At 38.5% G+C, this 19595-nt stretch overlaps 1 protein-coding gene across 1 annotated transcript in view; it reads left to right on the top strand.

Annotated features, from left to right (window-relative positions):
* Positions 1 to 19595, top strand: part of LOC141438364 (uncharacterized) — a 232998-nt gene that overhangs the window by 118324 nt on the left and 95079 nt on the right. The window lies entirely within an intron of this gene.

Below are 19595 nucleotides of genomic sequence, written 5' to 3'. Positions count from 1 at the left end.
TGTTTGGGTAAACTTTTTAGGGTTCCATACTCAACTCAACGGGTGCCATTGCCATGATAATAAGACCCTATTATAAAGCATAATAGAAAAGGTAACATTGAAGTTTTCATCAAGTGTGAATGAAACTGTTATACGAGCAAATTACAACAATACTTAATATAAATAAAGGCGTAAAAAAAAATATTTTACGCGGTTTTTTTAGGCGTTGTGTGCTAGTCCGATTCGCACTTGGACGTATTGTTATTTATAAACTATATTTTTTTAATCGCAATCATCATTTTATCTATCCAACGGTATAACAAGTTGGTAGAAAGTGCGATTGTGCGAGTGTTTTAGACAAGGTAGGTAGGTACGTACGGGCTTCGTTGCCTTCGTTACTCTACTTTCATTAATCTCCGCGAATACTCATTCGTAGTAAAAGTAGGTACTAACAAAGCGTTAGATGTAAAAAGAACTAAAGTTTTCACGTAGATAGTGCTTCAAGCTACAGACCCACCAACCAAATTGGCAACTGTGTACAATTGAACCAATCAGAAAGCTGTTCTCTTGTTTCTTTCAATACTGAGTGTTTGTACAGCCCTAATGAACAACTGGCTGGCCTGTTTTAAATGGGTGCGCCATTTTCTACTTGAGTGCCGCTTTTTTGACAAACAAACCGCTTCACACTGCAGTTGCTGTCACTGTCTATTTAGACGACCGAGTTGACAACCAGAGTAGACCAGCGAGTCTTGGCAGTAGCAATGTAAGCAAACCTCGTTCTAGCAACACTAAAAATCAGCCCGGCTGGCAGAGATGTAAATCAAAATTGAATGCGACAAATGTAAAACTGGGTCATTTACATTCGCACGAACACGTGATCAATAATGAAAATGCTTACAAAGAAAAGGATAACATAGCAGAAGAGGAACTTAAACTATTCCTCATATATGTCCGTGATGATGAAAGTGATGTGAGCAAAAGGTTTTAGTTAATTTACGTCACTAGTTGTTATTGTTGTACTATGCTAAAAGTATAGTAAACGGTACGAAAGCAGAACGCAAAATCATGTTATTACAAGCTTTTATTTAGTTTCACCTGTTCCGTTGTCTGTCTGTCTGTAATCAAATATTGCAACTTAAATTCGACCAACTTCCTGTAGTTGGATTTACTTTAAATTTGGTATACGTATGTAAATTGCGTGACAATACAATAATCTGGTAGCGACATCCTGGTAGTCCGGCCAGGATCGTCTCCACAGGACGGCACTCTTCAATGGCATCGACTTGAAATTTGGTATGCAGATGTGGTTTGGGTGACAATACAAGTTCAGTCAACAAAAGTACAGTCAGCAAAAAAAGCTTGTATTTTTTTTTACAAAAAACTTATTTTCTTGCTCACATATTTATCAAACGAGCGAGAGGGAATATAATATTAGGTGCTACTTCCATTCCGTCTACTGTACCGGGGGCTAGTCTTGTGTAAACTGGGCTTTACATTTATCAGGTAACTTACATACGACCCCCCCCATCACCTGTCTCGCAAGCCGTACAAACGAGACCTTCATTAACCCGTGGTTTACCTTATGAGCACTCGTTGACGGCGCAGGGTTACCAGACTTCAGAAATTTCCTGACATGTCCTTAACTTTGCGTGTCAGTCAGGGAAACTGAGGTCGATGCTTGTTTTTACAAGCTTTTATTTAGTTTCACCTGTCCCGTTGTCTGTCTGTAATCAAATCTTGCAAGTTAAATTCGAACAACTTCCAGTAGTCGGATTGACTTGAAATTTGGCATACTTATGTAAATTGCGTGACAATACAATAATCTGGTAGTGACATCCTGGTAGTCCGGCCAGGATCGTCTCCGCAGGACGGAACTCTTCAACGGTTAATGGCATGGAAGTAGCACCTTGAAATGGTATGCAAATGTAGTTTGGGTGATAATGCAAGTAAAGTCGAAGAAAAGTACAGACAGCAAACAAGAAGCTTGTATTAAAATTACAATTTTACCAAAAACTTATTGATTTTATTTTATTAAACTGTGCCCGTGATACGCGGGTTATAGAAATTACAATACAGTAGGTACTAGACGTGTGCGCCGCGCCGACCCGCCGCCGCCGCCGCCATTTTTTCGACGCCGCCGCCGCCGATCAGCGTATCGGCGTAAAATCGGCGCGTGTTCAAAATGTTTTCTATACTGAATTTCTGACTTTTGTAGCATTCTATATTTTACTACAATGAATTATTATTAGTCATTGATTACATCATCATCATCTCAGCCATAGGACGTCCACTGTTGGACATAGGCCTCCCCCGTAGACATCCAGTTGCTTCGGTTGGCAGCGGCCTGCATCCACCGTGAACCCGCGGCTTTAACCAAGTCATCCGTCCATCTCGTTGGTGGACGTACTGCTGCGCTTGAAGATCCGCGTTCTCCACTCAAGAACTTTTCGGCCCCAACGGCCATCTGTTCTTCGTGCTATATGACCTGCCTATTGCCACTTCAACTACTAATTCGCTTGGCTATGTAGGTGACCCTTGTTCTTCTACGTATCTCCTCATTTCTGATTCGATCCCATAGAAAACCCCAAGCATAGCTCTCCATAGCTCGTTGAGCAACTCTGAGCCTACCTACGTATTTATAAGGCATATAGTGAAGCACAACGTTTCAGATCCATATGTCATCACTGGCAACACACATTGGTTAAAGACATTCGTCTTCAGACACTGAGGAATTTTGTACGAAAAGATATTGCGGAAATTCCCGGACGCTGCCAATCCGAGTTGGATTCGACGATTGACCTCCTTCACGAAGTTGGACTTACCTAATTGAACGGTTTGTCCTAGGTATCATACGCGTCAACAACTTCAAGAACCGAATTCTTCACCAAAATAGGGAGACACCACATGGACATTCGACATGACCTTTGTCTTGCCCTGTTCATTTTGAGGCCTAGGTACCCGTTGGGTTGGGAGACTCGATTGAGGCCTTCGAGCATTGTGCTGAGTTCTTTCATCGACTTTGCCATGACCACCACGATATCGTCGGAAAACCGAAGGTTGATGTATTCGCCGTTGATATTGATGCGTAGTCCTTTCCATTCCAGAAGCTTGAAGGCATCTTCCAAAGCGGCAGCAAACAGTGTCGAAGATATGACATCCCTGTCTTACGCCTCTTTTCAAGGGCATCGAATTCGAACTCTGTTCCTGTAGTCGGACCGACATAGTGCCATTTTTATACAAACACTTCGATATATCGATAGTCGATACGGCATCGTTGGAGAGACTCTAGCACTGCCCACGTTTCGACCGAATCAAAGGCTTTCTGGTAGTCCACAAACGCTAGACATAGCGGCAAGTTATACTCTTCGTTCTTCTGTATGACCAGCCGCAGCGTATGAATGTGGTCTACGGTAGCTTTTTCGGAACCCGGCTTGTTCGGGTGGCTGGAAGTAATCGACCCTGCGTTCGAGACGATTTACAATAACCCTGGGAAACAGCTTATAAACATGGCTCAACAGCGAGATGGGCCTGTAGTTCTTCAAAAGGGTGTTATCGCCCTTCATGAAGAACAACAGCACAACGCTCTTGTTCCATGCTTCTGGCGTTGTGCCTTCGAGCAAGACGGAATGAAAGAGCCTCTGAAGGACTTTAAGAGCCGGTGATCCACCCGGCTTCAGAAGCTCTGACGTAATTCAATCCTCACCCGGCGCCTTGTTGTTCTTAAGCTGTTTCAGGGCCATCCTTATCTCGTACAGGCTGATATCCGGGATATCTTCTGTAGGTTTTGCTCTTGGGTCTTGAGTCGCCGCGCTGAAAACGGCTTAGTGACCGACTCGTAGAGCCGTCCATAGAACTCCTCGATTTCCCTCAACACTTCCGCTTTAGTCCACGCTACACTGCCATAATCTCTCTTCAGTTTTGTCATTTGGCTTTGCCCAATCCAATAGACATATCTCTTGCGAACACTTTAGAGCCTTTATTCCGCTCAATCGTATCTTTAACACGAGCGGTATTAAAGGTACGAATATCGTGTCGCAAGGATTTTGAAATTTGTCTATTCAGCATCATCGGGAGACTACAGTCGAAGCGAGCGTCGTTCAGCCATAAGGTTACTTATACATACATAGGATATACTCCGGAGAGTTTCCAAGTTCTACTGGTAAGGTGAATCTTAAAGAAGAGAAGAAGAAAAATGTCCCGTTTAAGAAAATTATATTTGTCCGTGACAATTACAGCCGCTGCAAGGCGTCAATTAAAGCTTAATTGTCTATGTCTTAGCACGGAGGTCGCTACAGTTGATATGTTTCGTGCTTTTTTTACATTTTATCTAATTTTGTTATAAAAAAAATATTTAAATTCTCCGCGCCGAAATCACGCCGAAAACACGCCGCCGCCGCCGATTTTTGACCGGCGCCCGCCGCCGTTCATTTTAGGATCGGCGCACACGTCTAGTAGGTACAGTAATAGTATTCTCTTTTGGATACAACAAATCAGCTCGCTTTTCAGTACAGTCACAGAATAGATAATAGTACAGTAAATGAACAAAAAAAATAGAAACCCGGAGATGACAGCAGCCTATAATATCGCTTAAAATCAAGATCTTCCAGACAACTGTTCACATTTGATGACCTTGCTGTTATAATTTAAAAACTGCTGGGCTACTACGAAACTCGAAGTTCGTATCGTACCGTCCCTCTCGCTCTCGTATTAAATAGTATAAGTGTCAGAGGGACCGCACGACACGAACTTCGAGTTTCGAGTTTCGTAGTAGCCCTACTGTACGAACTCATCAGTATTGTCCCACTGCTAATAGTGTTGTGTGTGTGCATGAAACGATACGGAGTAAAATAAGTCGACACTACATGCAAACACACAATACGATTGGCATAGGCATAGGCAAGGCAGAACAAATGATTAAAGTGCCAAAATTAACCTAGATAATTGTTTCACAATAAAGAGTTTCATAGGGTGAGAGCAAAGTGATTGTTTTAGTTCGTTGATAAAGAGTTTACCATATATTTTTTTTCCACAATTTCTTACCATAAGACAACTTCAAAATAAATACAATAGAATCTAGAGTGACCACGTAGTTGGTTAATATTTTTTAAAGTTTTTTTTTAAATAAAATAAATGATTGATTCAGTCAGGCGTTACTTTGCGATTGCGAAGGTCCGTATTGATCAAGCGAATATCGGAAAATCAAGGAAATTGTCAGGGAATTTCTTCATTTAAAATGGCAACCCTAATCGCTTCACGCACGGCATTTTATTGAAATTCTGACGAACGAAGGTGTCATGAACGCGAGATTTTAATGTAAGGAAGTGTATATTATTTTACCATCTCACAAGTTTTTCCGTGTATTTCTAAATTTCTTTTTAAAAGGCTAAAAAGCTAACCTTATTAATATTATGCAAGCGAATGTGAGTATGTTTGTTACGCTTTCACGCTTAAAATACTTAACCGATCGTGAGATAATTTGGTCTTACTTTAGGTTTAGGTCTTTATTCGGTGGATAGAGACGAAGCCGCGGGCGACAGCAATTTTGTATGGAGATAGTTTGGGACCCTAAAGCAGTGTTTCCACCAATAATGTGCGAGGATGTGTTTTTCATTAACCAATAGAAACGCTTGATTTAGACATCCTCGCACAGCACATCTCTGGTGGAAACAGCTGAGCGGAGCGAGGCGAGGTAAATGAAGCGTTTCTATTGGTTAATGAAAAACATATTCCTAGCACATCTCTGGTGGAAACGCGGCTTAAGAAGGACATAGGATTGTTTTATCCTGGAAAATCGTATAGTTCCGGCAGTCGCCTGATAAACTAAATTTTTCGAAGACGAAGTAGCGGGCAACAGAAGAACAAAAAAAATATATTGTCAGTCAGTACAAAATTACATCATAATTTGCATTATATGTGAAATTTTAAAAATTTATACTAAAATTGTCCTAAAAACAGATAAGAAAAGAAATATAAATAACTGACCAACAAAAAGTTGGAAAACCCCCGACTTTGTCACTTCAAAGTTCAATATCTCAAAAACGGCTGAGCAGATTTTGATAAAACATGTCTAGACGTGGATAGAAATCCTGCTTTCGAAAAAAACCGCATTCTAATCGGTCCATCGTTTAAGAGCTACGGTGCCACAGACAGACACACAGACACACATAGCGGTCAAACTTATAACACCCCTCTTTTTGCTTCGGGAGTTAAAATAATTTCAAAAAAGAAAGTCAAAAAAAATTTAGGAAGTTCAAATGTTATAATTAAGAAATTAATCGACTGAGTACAACAGGTCTAACAGCTTTTCATCCAGCGCCCAAATGTCGCTTTGGTCTTTCTATACGTCGCTCTCACTTCCGCACTTCCGCTTCGATAAAAGCGCATCCTCACTTCCCCCGAACTTGGCACTTTTTATCACGTCGCTGTTTGCCGACAATCACTTTAGCGTAGCTCTAAGTTTTCGGATTTTCCGTAAAACTTTTCGACTATTTCATCACATAATCTCAGAACTGCCAGAAAGTAAATTAAGATAGTTTCTTCGTCGCTACCGGACTTTGTAGTATAGATATACTAGTTTATACCCGTGGCTACGCTGTCGTAGAAAACTAGATAAACCGGCCAGTTGCAAGCCGGGCTCAAGCACAGAGGGTTTTGTTAAGTATAATGTTCAAACCTTTGCGATTTTCGCTACAATGAAGTCTAGTTTAACCTCACTAATCTAGGGGTTTTGTACAATTTTGTAGGTGGGACATATAAAAATTCAGTGTGAATTTAATATTTATTTATTTCAAAACGACTAAAAATCTAATTTAACAGTTAAATTAATATAAACCTGGTTTTCGAATTTAAAATAATTAAATCTAATGTAATTTTTACTACGACTTAGTCCCGTGAACTTAATCGAGCACAATAAATAATAATTTATTAGACGTTTCATTAATGTGTCCAATACCGCTTTGCAAGTCTATTAAAAATAAACAACATTAAGTTTACGAGTATGGCAACACTCATACAGTTTGTCCCGAACTTTTTAATTTACCGCTGGGGCGATGGTAATTTCGTTAATGTGACCATAAAGCTCAGTGCAGAGGGAAATGTCTCGTCAATCCAGAGAGCGTAGATAATAAAGGTGTACGGGTCAGAGACATTTTAGCGGTCAATCGATGCTAATTTAGTAATTCTGATGAAAGTATTTAGTGATTTCGGGGAACTGGAAGGTGATGATGCGATGAAGAAGAAGAAAATCAAAATATTTTACGGAATCGTGGACCAAATTTCTTTTTTATTACTACTTAGTCCCGGTGGACTTAATCGTGCAAAATAATTAGCGTAAACAACTTTATAACATACAAAATACAAGTTTTTCGAAACGACCATAAAAAATTATAGAAATACTTTTAAGTAGGTACTTTTTAAATATTTTGCCATATAAACAAAAGAGATAGCTAATAAAAAAAATCTGCTATTAAATATTAACGTTAAATATGTTTGAAATTGTATACAAAAAAAAAGTTATTGCATGATAAATAAAATATGATTTCTAACATTTCTATTTCGGATAAATAAATAAATAAAATAAAATAAATATCATGGGACACTTGACACCAATTGACCTAGTTCTACACTAAGCAAAGCTTGTACCTACTATGGATACTAGGCAACGAATAAACATACTTATATAGGTAAATACATACTTAAATAGATATTAAACATCCAAGACCCGAGAACAAACATTCATATTATTCATACAAACATCTGCCCCGGCCGGAAATCGAACCCGGGACCTCAAGCTTCGTAGTCAGGTTCTAACCTCTTGGCCATCCGGTCGTCAATCATCGGAATGTAGAGTTTTAAGGGAGAACAATCTCTAAAGGGAAAAAAAAAGTTTTAGCTTTGGGCGTGCGTTTTTGTCTGAAGCTGACGTGAAAAAGAACTTCTGTATCATTTCATTACAGAGGTGAAAACCACTTTCTCATAATCGATTCGATGAGCTATCCCGTCGCACAGTGTTGCATATCGTGTAGGTATGTTACATACGCACTTTAAACTCACTTTTTACAACCCTTTTTTATACTTTGTCACTTTTAAACTCACTTTTCGTCTGTCCCTTACTGAATGCTCCTATCATCCACTCAAAGGTTGACTGATAGAGATCCGTTAAAGGGATAAGTTCGCTTTTGTATATATATCTCAATGTATGTCAATTGTGTTTGGGTTTTATCTTGTGCAATAAAGAGTACATACATACGTACATGCCGAGTTCGGGGGTACTGTCAACCACCACTGCACTATCTTATTCGAATCCACCGTGGAACATAAATCGTGGTCACATGAGCTCTACAGCAAGTCCATAGCCGCTTATTGCAGCGATTATAGCGCTACACGTTGCTATGCGACCTTTATACAGCTAAATAGCGGAATTTATACCTCCGCCCTATTTACACGCTCTCTACACGGCACCTATGGGGTTTAATCGTTCAATCACTTGAGGTTTTTATGTTATTGCTGAATTTGACCTGGTTTGCAGTGAAAGGTAGGTCGTATACAGCTTTTAAAACGCAGTCAATCGGGTTTAAGTAACGCGCGCCCTCTCGTTCTGAGATGAGGTTTGTGCCGTATATGAGATTGCAAATTTGAGCGTTACATGAAGGGAAAGTATTCTAAATACCGAAGATAGGAAAATTAACTCAATCAAACTGCATAGATTTTGTATATTTTCACCCATCCCATCCCATCCCAGCCTATATACGTCCCACTGCTGGGCACAGGCCTCCTCTCAGAACAAGAGGGCTTGGGCCGTAGTTCCCACGCGGGCCCAGTGCGAATTGGGAACTTCACACGCACCATTGAATTGCTTCGCAGGTTTGTGCAGGTTTCCTCACGATGTTTTTCCTTCACCGCAAAGCTCGTGGTAAATTTTCGCACATGAATTTCTAAAAACTCAGAGGTGCGAGCCGGGGTTCGAACCCACGACCCTCTGCTTGAGAGGCGATAGGTCAAACCACTAGGCCACCACGGCTTATTTTTTCACGTTTCGTTAAAAATAAAACAAAAATGAAGTTTACGTTTAATGGTCTTCCTTTCATTTTATTTATGTACCATGTTTGTTAGGGTGGTTTTACAGTGACGCTTACGCCAGCGCGGTTGGTACCGAAGCGTCGCGGGCTACGAGCTTTGCGTCTCTTGGATCGTTACATTGTTTAGCGTTCGGTCCGCTTGATCGTTTACATAGTTTTACGGGTTGCGCGTACCAACCGCACTGGCGTAAGCGTCACTGTAAAACCACCCTTAGAAAGATTTGATTCTTATGATTATCCATTTAGGCCATTCAAATAAAGGATGTGATTTTTTGTTCGTAGAATCCCAGGTGTGGCAATTGTAAATATTTTCAAAAAAATTTGAATGCGGGTTTGTTTATTTTTAAAATAATGAAAATGTTTCCTTTCTGTAAATTTTCTGGCATAATTTAATAATTTTTGTATTTGCAAAGTAAAAAATGAATTACAGTAGAGCAGTTCGTTCGTAGGTACGCCTACGATTATTACTAATGTACGATCGTTTTAGCTGTTTTTTGCTTTTAAGAGTTCAGAAATTGGGCAAAAAGGCTTACTTCGATTGGAAGGATCAGCGTACGCATTCGTTATTTATTAGGTACTAACATTGAAGTTAGTGAAATAAAGACAAAGTAGGGTAGAAGGAATAATCTGTAAATAGCTGGGTAAGTATTTCTATTTAAAGTCGAAACTTGAATCGACATTTTGCTACTAGAAAATAAGGATTTTAGGAAAATGATCTAACCAGCCCCTGTGTGCGTTGCCGTGCTTTGAATCGATGCGGCGACGTCGGTCGGCCGTCGACCCGCCCCTAGGGCAATGTATACATAGGAGTCGATTATGATATATGTATACTTTTAACCCATTCATAACCTTTACGTTAAAGTGATTTGTTTTTGGTTTCGCTTAATTAAAAAAAAGTCACTCGCGCTTGTTTTGCAATAACCCAAATCGGAAGTGCTACCAGTGAATGTTAACACTAACTAATGCTTAAATAATATTTAAATAATACTTGCAATATTCGTAAATAATTCAACTGTTGTTTGATAAGTTTTGTTGAAAAAAAAGACTATACATATAATTAATTGAATTGTGTTTCTGTGAATATGCTTTATTCAAATAAATAGTCGTTGAAATTATAATATTTGCAATAAAAATAAAATGACCAAATATCATATACAACATTCTCTGCAAAACGAAATTCTATTAAATTTCTGTCTGCAGAACAAGGCAAGGCAGAACAAAAATGTGTCCACGAAAGTGATGCAGAGCAAATGCTCGAATAATGACCCATTTATTTGTCCATTTTCACAAATTTTCCTAAGCAGTGGCGTACCAGCAAGAATTACGCATAAGTTTACCAAGTAATCCCCCCTAAGCCGATCCTAGCCCCGGTATAGGTACACAGTATGCGGCAAAAACACCGGTAGCTAACTACGCCTAACTTTAAAGTGGTCTGCGAAACTTGTACGAAGTTCAGGTCGATCGATCCTACGCTGATCTGAAGGAATTAAGTTGGATATATAATCTCGATAGTTTTCATACCACATTGAGATAGAAATTGCGGGCAATGTAAACAAACCGTAATATTTAAATAGTCTATGATTTCCTGAATAAAATAGGTTATTTTAGACTAATTTAGACCCCAGCAATCCGAAGACGTTCTTAACACGAACTGTTAAAACGCGGTTCCTCCATAGATTTCATTTATTTCAATCTTTTCATTGCCACGATACAAATAAACTATGCGGAGAGCATCTTAACCGACTAATTAAAAACAGGCCACGTCGCTAGTCGCTTATTTTTAACCCCCGACGCAAAAAGAGGGGTGTTATAAAATTGACTGCTATGTATGTGTGTCTGTCTGTCTGTGGCACCGTAGCTCTTAAACGGGTGGACCGATTTGAATGCGGTATTTTTTATTTGAAAGCAGATTTTTTAGCGATGGTTCTTACACATGTTTCATCAAAATCGGTTCAGCCGTTTTTGAGATATTGAAATTTGAAGTGACAGTCGGGGGTTTTCCAACTTTTTTTGTTGGTTAGGTTAGTGTTTTTAAGACAGGGCTCTATTAATAGGTACTTTTACTTTTCAATTGAAATAGGCTTATAATATATATTAAGTTACAGAATACAAACAAAAAAACCCTCTGTGTATTTGTATTTTTTATTTTTATGTGCAACTATCTTTTACCCGCGGGTTCGCACGCGTAAACTATTCGATCTGGTAGTTGCAAGTGGTTGCAATTAAAATTCAGGTATTTTACAAAATTCCCCTGGGAATTCCCAAAATTTATATCGTAGTCTTCATTGAGGTTGTTTTAAGAAGAACTGGCCAAAATTTCAAAACTCTAATCCCAGCGGTTGTTATCCAGGTTATTAACTAACTTTTTGCCAAATTTCGTCCAAATCCGTTCAGCCGTTTCAGCGTGAAGAAGTAACAAACATACTCACTCACTCAAAAACTTTCGCATTTATAATATTAAGTAGGATAAAGAGTTTACATACAGACAGATACACAAACCAATAACGAATTTGTTAAATGTCAACATTCAGGGTGTTTAGTTATGCAACTGCCTCCAATGTGAGGTGCAGCAGATTTTCTAGTGGCCCCGAGTAGGCTAACCCCATAAGGATATGTGTACTTACATATCGGTAGTATACAGCGTGTATTTTTGATACTACCTCAAACTTTAAGGGTAGTTAGTGAAGATCCTAATAATCACATTTTATTATGTTTCAGTAAAAAATACAGATTTATTATTTTCCTTACAAAATTAATTAGCACGCAATGTGTCACTACGTGATACTACTTTGTTTTCATTCAAAACGTCGCACTGGTCGCACTTGTGTACGCATTACATTGCTGCTCGAAAATATTTCAAAAATTACGCTCTGATAGTTAATTCTAAATTAACGATTTGTTTTGATATCGTTTCACAGCACTTAAATCATCCTCTGGTTACAGTTTGAGGTAGTATCAAAAATACACGCTGTATAACATGTACGTCCCTAATACAGTCCCGCGACCCCAGAATTCGCGTGAAACCCGACATGTGTACAAAGATCCCCACTGCAAACCCTCAAACACACCAATATATAAATCCAGACACGTATATTATCTACATACTATGTGTCTTTTGATTGTATTTCTTTTGAACCTTTGCCGATTTGAAATCATCTAAAAAATTACTTCCCTTGTCCAAGCATTGTATCTGTGTTGTAAATAATTTCATTGTACAGTACGGTTTTTGACAACACCTGAATTTGTCGTATCTTAGGCATATTATTATGAAATCAAAATATCTATTTTTACTTAGGAAAATTAAATTACACCAACAATGTCAACTAAAATTAAATATACAATTTACAATATATATGAAATTATAAATATATACAATTAACATTTAGTGAAGAAAAATCGAAAAATTATATACATTATTTAAAAAAAAGGTATCTATCTGTCTTTATCTTTAAGTCTATTCTGGCAGTATCTAAGTATAATTCTAAACTTGCGTGTGACGTCGCATAAAAGTATATCTTTCTCTGTCTAATCTTGATTTTAAATTCTTTATAACTCTGGTTTAGGTAGATTAGAAACTGTTTTTGCGTTTAGTAACACGCATTGACAAGCTTTGATTTATATAATAAATAACAACCAGTCAAATACCGTATTTCGTGGGAAAAATATAATTTCACAAAACCGTCGAGGGCTGAGCCGTTGGTGATTCCTGCTAATTCGCGCTATGAAATATACATTCGTGGATTAAACCGAAAACATTTTAGCTTACATTTTGTTTTGCCTTTCGTGGAATTAAAATTGAAAATAATACGATTTAGGTTAGCTGGAAGAGATCCCTTTTTAGGGATAAGCTCGCCTTTGTTCTCCTCTCTGTGTATTTGTATTTTTATTTTATGTGCAATAAAGAGTTTACATACATACATACATTTGTTTTGTAAAAATAAAACCCTATTATATCTTTTTTATTTTTATTCGACTGGATGGCAAACGAGCAATTGGGTCTCCTGATGGTAAGAGATCACCACCGCTCATAAACATCTGCAACACCAGGGATATTGCAGATGCGTTGCCAACCTAGAGGCCTAAGATGGGATACCTCAAGTGCCAGTAATTTCACCGGCTGTCTTACTCTCCACGCCGAAACACAACAGTGCAAGCACTGCTGCTTCACGGCAGAATTAGCGAGCAAGATGGTGGTAGCAATCCGGGCGGCCCTTGCACAAGGTCCCCTACCACCTGCCAATTAATCAATATTATTATTTTTAGACTTAGTTCTTCATTTTTAATTGCTTTTTTTCTCTTCTGCAATTTTGTTTTTGTGAATAAATATTTTATTATTATAACTTTCCGGAATCTTCTTTCTTTTGATAGAATCCGGAATACGGAAATTCGTCGAAGAACTAAAGTCACTGACATAGCTGGAAAAATATGCAAATTGAAGTGGCAATGGGCAGGCCACATCGCTCGCAGAACAGATAACCGTTGGGGGAGAAAAGTCCTCGAGTGGCGACCAGGAACCCGACGACGAAGCGTTAGCAGGCCTCCCACCAGGTGGACTGACGACATCGTGAGAGTAGCGGGAAACCGGTGGATGCAAGTGGCGAGTTGTCGTTCATTGTGGCGTTCTAAGGGAGAGGCCTTTGTCCAGCAGTGGACGTCTTCCGGCTGATGATGATGATGATTATAACTTTCGCGAGGTCTCTCTATTATAGCGACCCCACACTATACCTACAAGATGTTTGCTAATATTTCGAGTCGACTTGTGACTATGGCCGCTGCATTGTGGTCGAAACGTCTAGGTAATTTTAACAATAAATAGAACTCGTGATAGAGTCCTGAGATTTATTAGTGACTTCCTTCATATATCAATATGAAACAGCGATTGTTTAGTGAAGAAAAAAATCGCTTGAAAATTGAATTTATGCAGATTTTTTAAAGATCGCCTTTTCTGTATGCAGTAACATTAGCGCTATCTAAATGTCGTCAAACTGCAGTGTTTCTTTGTACAGTCGCCATTAGATATTCGGAGCGGCCAAGGTGGTCAAAAATATCGGCGGATGCACTCTATTATTAAGATATTAGAGTTCATGTTTCCATATTTTTGATTACCTTGGCCGCTCCGAAATATCTGATGGCGGCTGTACACACATCAAAACGTCTTGCAATACTCATCCTTAGACAAATTTATGTTTTGATTCAGTAGTAATATATAATCAGCGGCACAAAATTTGGCCCAATCTACATACAAAATTACCTATTTCTGCATACATTTGAGGGTCAGATTTTGCCGCTCAGTATATATATTGGAAGCCATGGTGGCCTAGTGGTTTGACCTATCGCCTCTCAAGCAGAGGGTCGTGGGTTCAAACCCCGGCTCGCACCTCTGAGTTTTTCGAAATTCATGTGCGGAATTACATTTGAAATTTATCACGAGCTTTGCGGTGAAGGAAAACATCGAGAGGAAACCTGCACAAACCTGCGAAGCAATTCAATGGTGCGTGTGAAGTTCCCAGTCCGTACTGGGCCCGCGTGGGAACTATGGCCCAAGCCCTCTTGTTCTGAGAGGAGGCCTGTGCACAGCAGTGGGACGTATATAGGCTGGGATGATGATGATGATGATGATACCTTTTTAATTTTTGTGGTACTAGTCAGGGCAATGAACGTTTAGGCAAAGTTAGGCGGTATATATGTATACAAAAGTACCTTAAAAACGCTTATTCCATTCGATAAAACTCATTGTCATTGTGTTGAGTTTAAGTAGACAAAACAAAACAAACAAATACCGTATTCGAAGCAAATGATATTTAAATATCGCCGTTTGAAGTGTATACGGTATAAAGACGCGTGTCAAAACACGATATATTCCCATACTCAGCGTAAACGGATTTAAAATACAAAGCTATACATATAATCCGCTGAAGGATCGCTGGCATAGCAAGATACGGCACAAGAGTATTACACATCGAGCCGCTCCATATTTTTGTAGGTAACATTAATTAAAATGGTATCTGGAAGCTCCTGTAGGATAAATATGGCTTCCTGTTCGTCGGTTCGCGACGTGAACTAAAATTATGTAGTGAGATGCAAAAGTTGCATTTTTAGTTCAGAAGTTTAACAAGTAGATATTTTGCATAGCTGGTAATCAAAAAAAGGGAAAGATTTTTTTTTACACAATCTTTTTATTGACGATGACACTTGTTGACATTGTCGGTGATCAGGTACTCATGTTTATGATATTCTAGATCTTACGAGATCTCCTGACTTTTTTTTTATCATACATCTACAGACCGTGCTGAGAATTGTAAGTTTTGTGATTTTGGAAGTTACATACATACATTTGAAGTTCTTATTTCATTTAAAAATGTGTACTTCGCCAAGTACATTCGGCAGTTATTCTTGCAGTTGATTTGTTTTTTGTTAAGTACACGGGGACTTACGGGGATATATAATTAGTCTGAAAGTTAGATTCTCAAAAAATATCGGACACATTTTTTTCTTTTATCTATTTAATATGGATACAAAAAAATATGGTCATACACTGTGGTGTACACTCAACTTACACCGTCACGTAGAGGTGGAAGTTATTTCACGTCACCGTATACAGTAACTGGTGACGTGCTGAATGACCAAATCACTGGTTTCACGTCAAGCGACAAGTGGTGATTTTTGTAACGAGCTATTTTTGTGGCACTGAAAGAAACTGACATGATTCTTGTCACCAGTTTCGTTTCGTTTCGCTTAAATCACGTAACGACCCACACCTACCTACACGTACACTATTTACTACGGAGTGACGTTACGAGCCCCCCCCCCCACTCCCGAAGTTTGACACACTTCATCTTTGTAATTTTTTATTTGATTGACAAAAGAAAAAATACGTACCCGACATTTTAAAATAATCTAACTGACGGAATACCTAGATTATTACCATTTTACCCTGAAGACTACTCAAATCATTAATAAGTAGGCGTCACGTAAAGTTGCAGATACGTGAAACCAAACTTTTTTTTATCAAAATGTTCATTTTAATCATAATAGCTCATTTTTCACTTATGCTTCTTGCAAATTCTAACAACACCCGAGACTTACACATAGAACCCCAGTCTCCCCTGAGGGCCATAAATAAAGGGAACTCCGGGCGAAACAGGCACCAGTTTATTATAATTATTTATATGGAACCAAAACTAGAGTTTATTATTATAATCATAATCATTACTAATATTAAAAATGCTCTGTATGACTGGCTATCTACCTCTTCTCGCTAAAATTTCCGAAACGATTTAGATGATAGTGTTTTTTTAACTATATATCTATCTCTTTCTAAAAAACTTTTCTCTACGTAGCAAGTATGGCGCAACTTGCATGTGACGTCACATGCAAGTACCTATGTATTTCTCTAGTCTCGAATTTCAAACGTTTATAACTCCGTTATATGTAAAGGTAGCTTAATTTTTTCTGTTCGATAACACGCATTGTCAAGCTTTAACTTATAAAATAAATAACCTAAACATAAAAATTCCATTTTTAATACATGCTTTTTTGTTGACTGTACTTGCATTGTCACCCAAACTACATTTGCATACCAAATTCAAGTCGATATGCTATTAACCGTTAAAGAGTTCCGTCCTGCGAAGACGATCCTGGCCGGATTGTTGTTGACTAGATTATTGTACTGTCACGCGATTTACATAAGTATTTCAAATTTAAAGTTAATCTGACTACTGAAAGTTGGTCAAATTTAACTTGCAAGATTTGATTAGAGATACACTGACAGACATTCAGACAGACAACGGGACAGGTGAAACTAAATAAAAGCATTGGAACTTTTCTATTGTTAATTTTATTTCATTTATTTTTTTTTGTAAAATCTTTGCAGCACACACTGTCAGGGTCGAATTATTTTAATATAATTCTCAGTGAGAGCTGTTGAGGAGGTAGATGAATGTGATTTAAAAGAATTTAGAACATAAGAACTATTATTGTACATCTATTTCTGTTTGTTCTCCAAATAAATGTATAAAAACTATAGGCTCATGAAAAACACATTCCTAGCAACACATCCTTGTACATCTCTGGTGGGAACGCACCCTTAGTCATTTGATATCATGATGAACAGTTGTGTTCCTCTGCTAATGAACTTATTTATCTACATATATATTTATCCGACTGGATGGCAAACGAGCAAGTGGGTCTCCTGATGGTAAGAGACTCAACATACAAAAGTACCCGTAACATAACAAAACACAAATCACGCGTAATCAAATCAAGAAGACTTGTTAAACCACAACAATTTACCGAATCCAAAAAACTCAATGTACTGACATTTTCAGTAGATACAAAATTTGATTTCAGATAACCTGAGGCCGTATTGTATAACGTTTCCGATGCTCGCGGTCACAATCAAATGACAGTTTTGTATGGGAAATCAGAGGCAATATGGCCTCTGGACCCAATGAGGGCTATCGTTTTTTGTCTCACTAGATGGCGCACTGTTGCGTGAGGTTTTTAAGTATGGCTTTCAAAGTCTGTTATTACGGGCGTGAAAACAAAGTTTAGATTAAAATCATATTTAATACTCTTTAAAACCGTACCATAAAAATATCGAGCATGCCACAGTGTTGCATAGTCCCCGTTTTATTCGGAAAAAAGGGAGGACAAAGGTTTCCGAAAGACAAAACTGTCTCAAAACATAGACATTCATTGCCCCGGAACGCATATTTGCCATAATTAATTTCAGATATTGCAAAATATTCACAAAATTATTCTAATTATAAATAAACCCGCGTAGCTCACCCAAAAACTATGAGATTTGACATTTCGGAGACCTCACGCTACACTAGCGCCTCTAGTGGCGAATTCATACGCGATAGCCCTCATTGCACAATAACGAATTAACGAATTTCAATACAAAATCTTTAATTACATTTGCTTACAGCACACATTCAGTGCCAAGAACCCACTAGGCGAGTTCTGTGTTTGTAGACAGTTTTCACTACAAGCTACGTAGCGAATGCGGCCGCGAATGTGTTAAAGTTTAAACCCTGGCCTCAAACACGTAGTGTCTTCGCCTGTTTTGACACCCTGATTATCCCATTCGTATTGAAAAAAGAAAAATATTTGACACGGTGCGAATCGTTCGCGCTTGCGCGGTTGCGCGCGACGCCGCGCCGCGCCGCAGTCAGAGGCCGCGCGTCGCCCGCGCTGCACGTAGACCTTCTACGCGCGTAGCACGCTACGACACGTAGACTTCTACACCTGCAGTGACGTACAAGGATTTTTTTTCCGGCAATGGCATTAGAGCCTTTCAGCCGGGTTTAATAGTGCAGTGAAGTGTTGGTGCTAAATGGATTTGTAATGACATTGGTGTTGCCAGTTTGAAATGTAAGTTTTTGTGACATGTCAAGAACGCATATCTTATTCTTTACGTTTCTAGTTTCTTTTAAGGTGCATTTTGACGAACGAAACGTGTTCGATTTTGGCTCGATTGTCAATTGTTACTAAGGGTGCAATAGATGATCTTGGATAACAAAATATCTCTCCCCGTTTCATGCAACTTACGTCTAAATAAGGTAAAGGTAAGAATTGATATGGAATTTGTTATTTTTTAATTGGGAACGTCAACTTTTCTACACAGACACGTTTTTAAATATAATGAAAAGGAACCTTTCTTAAGTTTTTACTAATACGCTATATAATAATAACGAGAAAACGCTATAACGTGTACATTAATAGCGTGAGGTTCGAATGAGCCACAGTTCAATAGTTATATCGTGCGGTGACTCATTCGCTTTGTGAACAGCTGTGAAATATAACAAAGTTACGAAACATCAAAGACGAGATGAGTGATAGAGAACAGCACACCGAATATGTATTACGTAACATATAGTTTTTTGTTTCTTACATAAGGTTATTTATCTGGCTGAGTGGGCGCGACGCGCGATATCGCCTGTGGATCGCTGACTGCTTTATCCTTATTTGACTGCAATATGTCTTATAAACTCCTGTTTATATCTTCACTTAACCGCCTGAGTCCTGACATATTTTAACAAACTTAGTGCTTCAGACCTAGACGTGGTTGACCTGCTTTGTTATTTTGGAAATTCTTAGAATTATTTATTCAATGAACAATTTGTACTTTATAAAGTACATTCGGCCGTTATTCTTTGTGTAAATTAGTCCTTTATAAAGTACCCGAGGACTTCGGAGACAATGGCGAAGCGTCCATAGAACCCCATTCCCACCGGCTTGTACAATATTTACAAAATACGACAACAGGACGCAAATTATTTACGAAATATGTGGGCGATCTTTACTACGGCTTTTTACCACGGAAATATCTGACGCTACGCCACTGTGAGGAGGATAATATAATACTAAGTCCCTTTCCTCCAGCTGTACCTCTTTATGTACTTATGTACGCTTAGATTAAACTACGCAACGGATATAATGGGGTTTCGGTTTTCATTAATAGATACAAGTGATTCCAGAAGAAGGTATTATGTGTATTATGTGGTGTTAAATTCTAGCGACGCGCCGGATGTT

Source organism: Choristoneura fumiferana, chromosome 18 (genome assembly GCF_025370935.1).
Source record: "Choristoneura fumiferana chromosome 18, NRCan_CFum_1, whole genome shotgun sequence".
Lineage (NCBI taxonomy): Eukaryota > Metazoa > Arthropoda > Insecta > Lepidoptera > Tortricidae > Choristoneura > Choristoneura fumiferana.
This window is presented reverse-complemented; position numbering and strand designations above follow the sequence as displayed.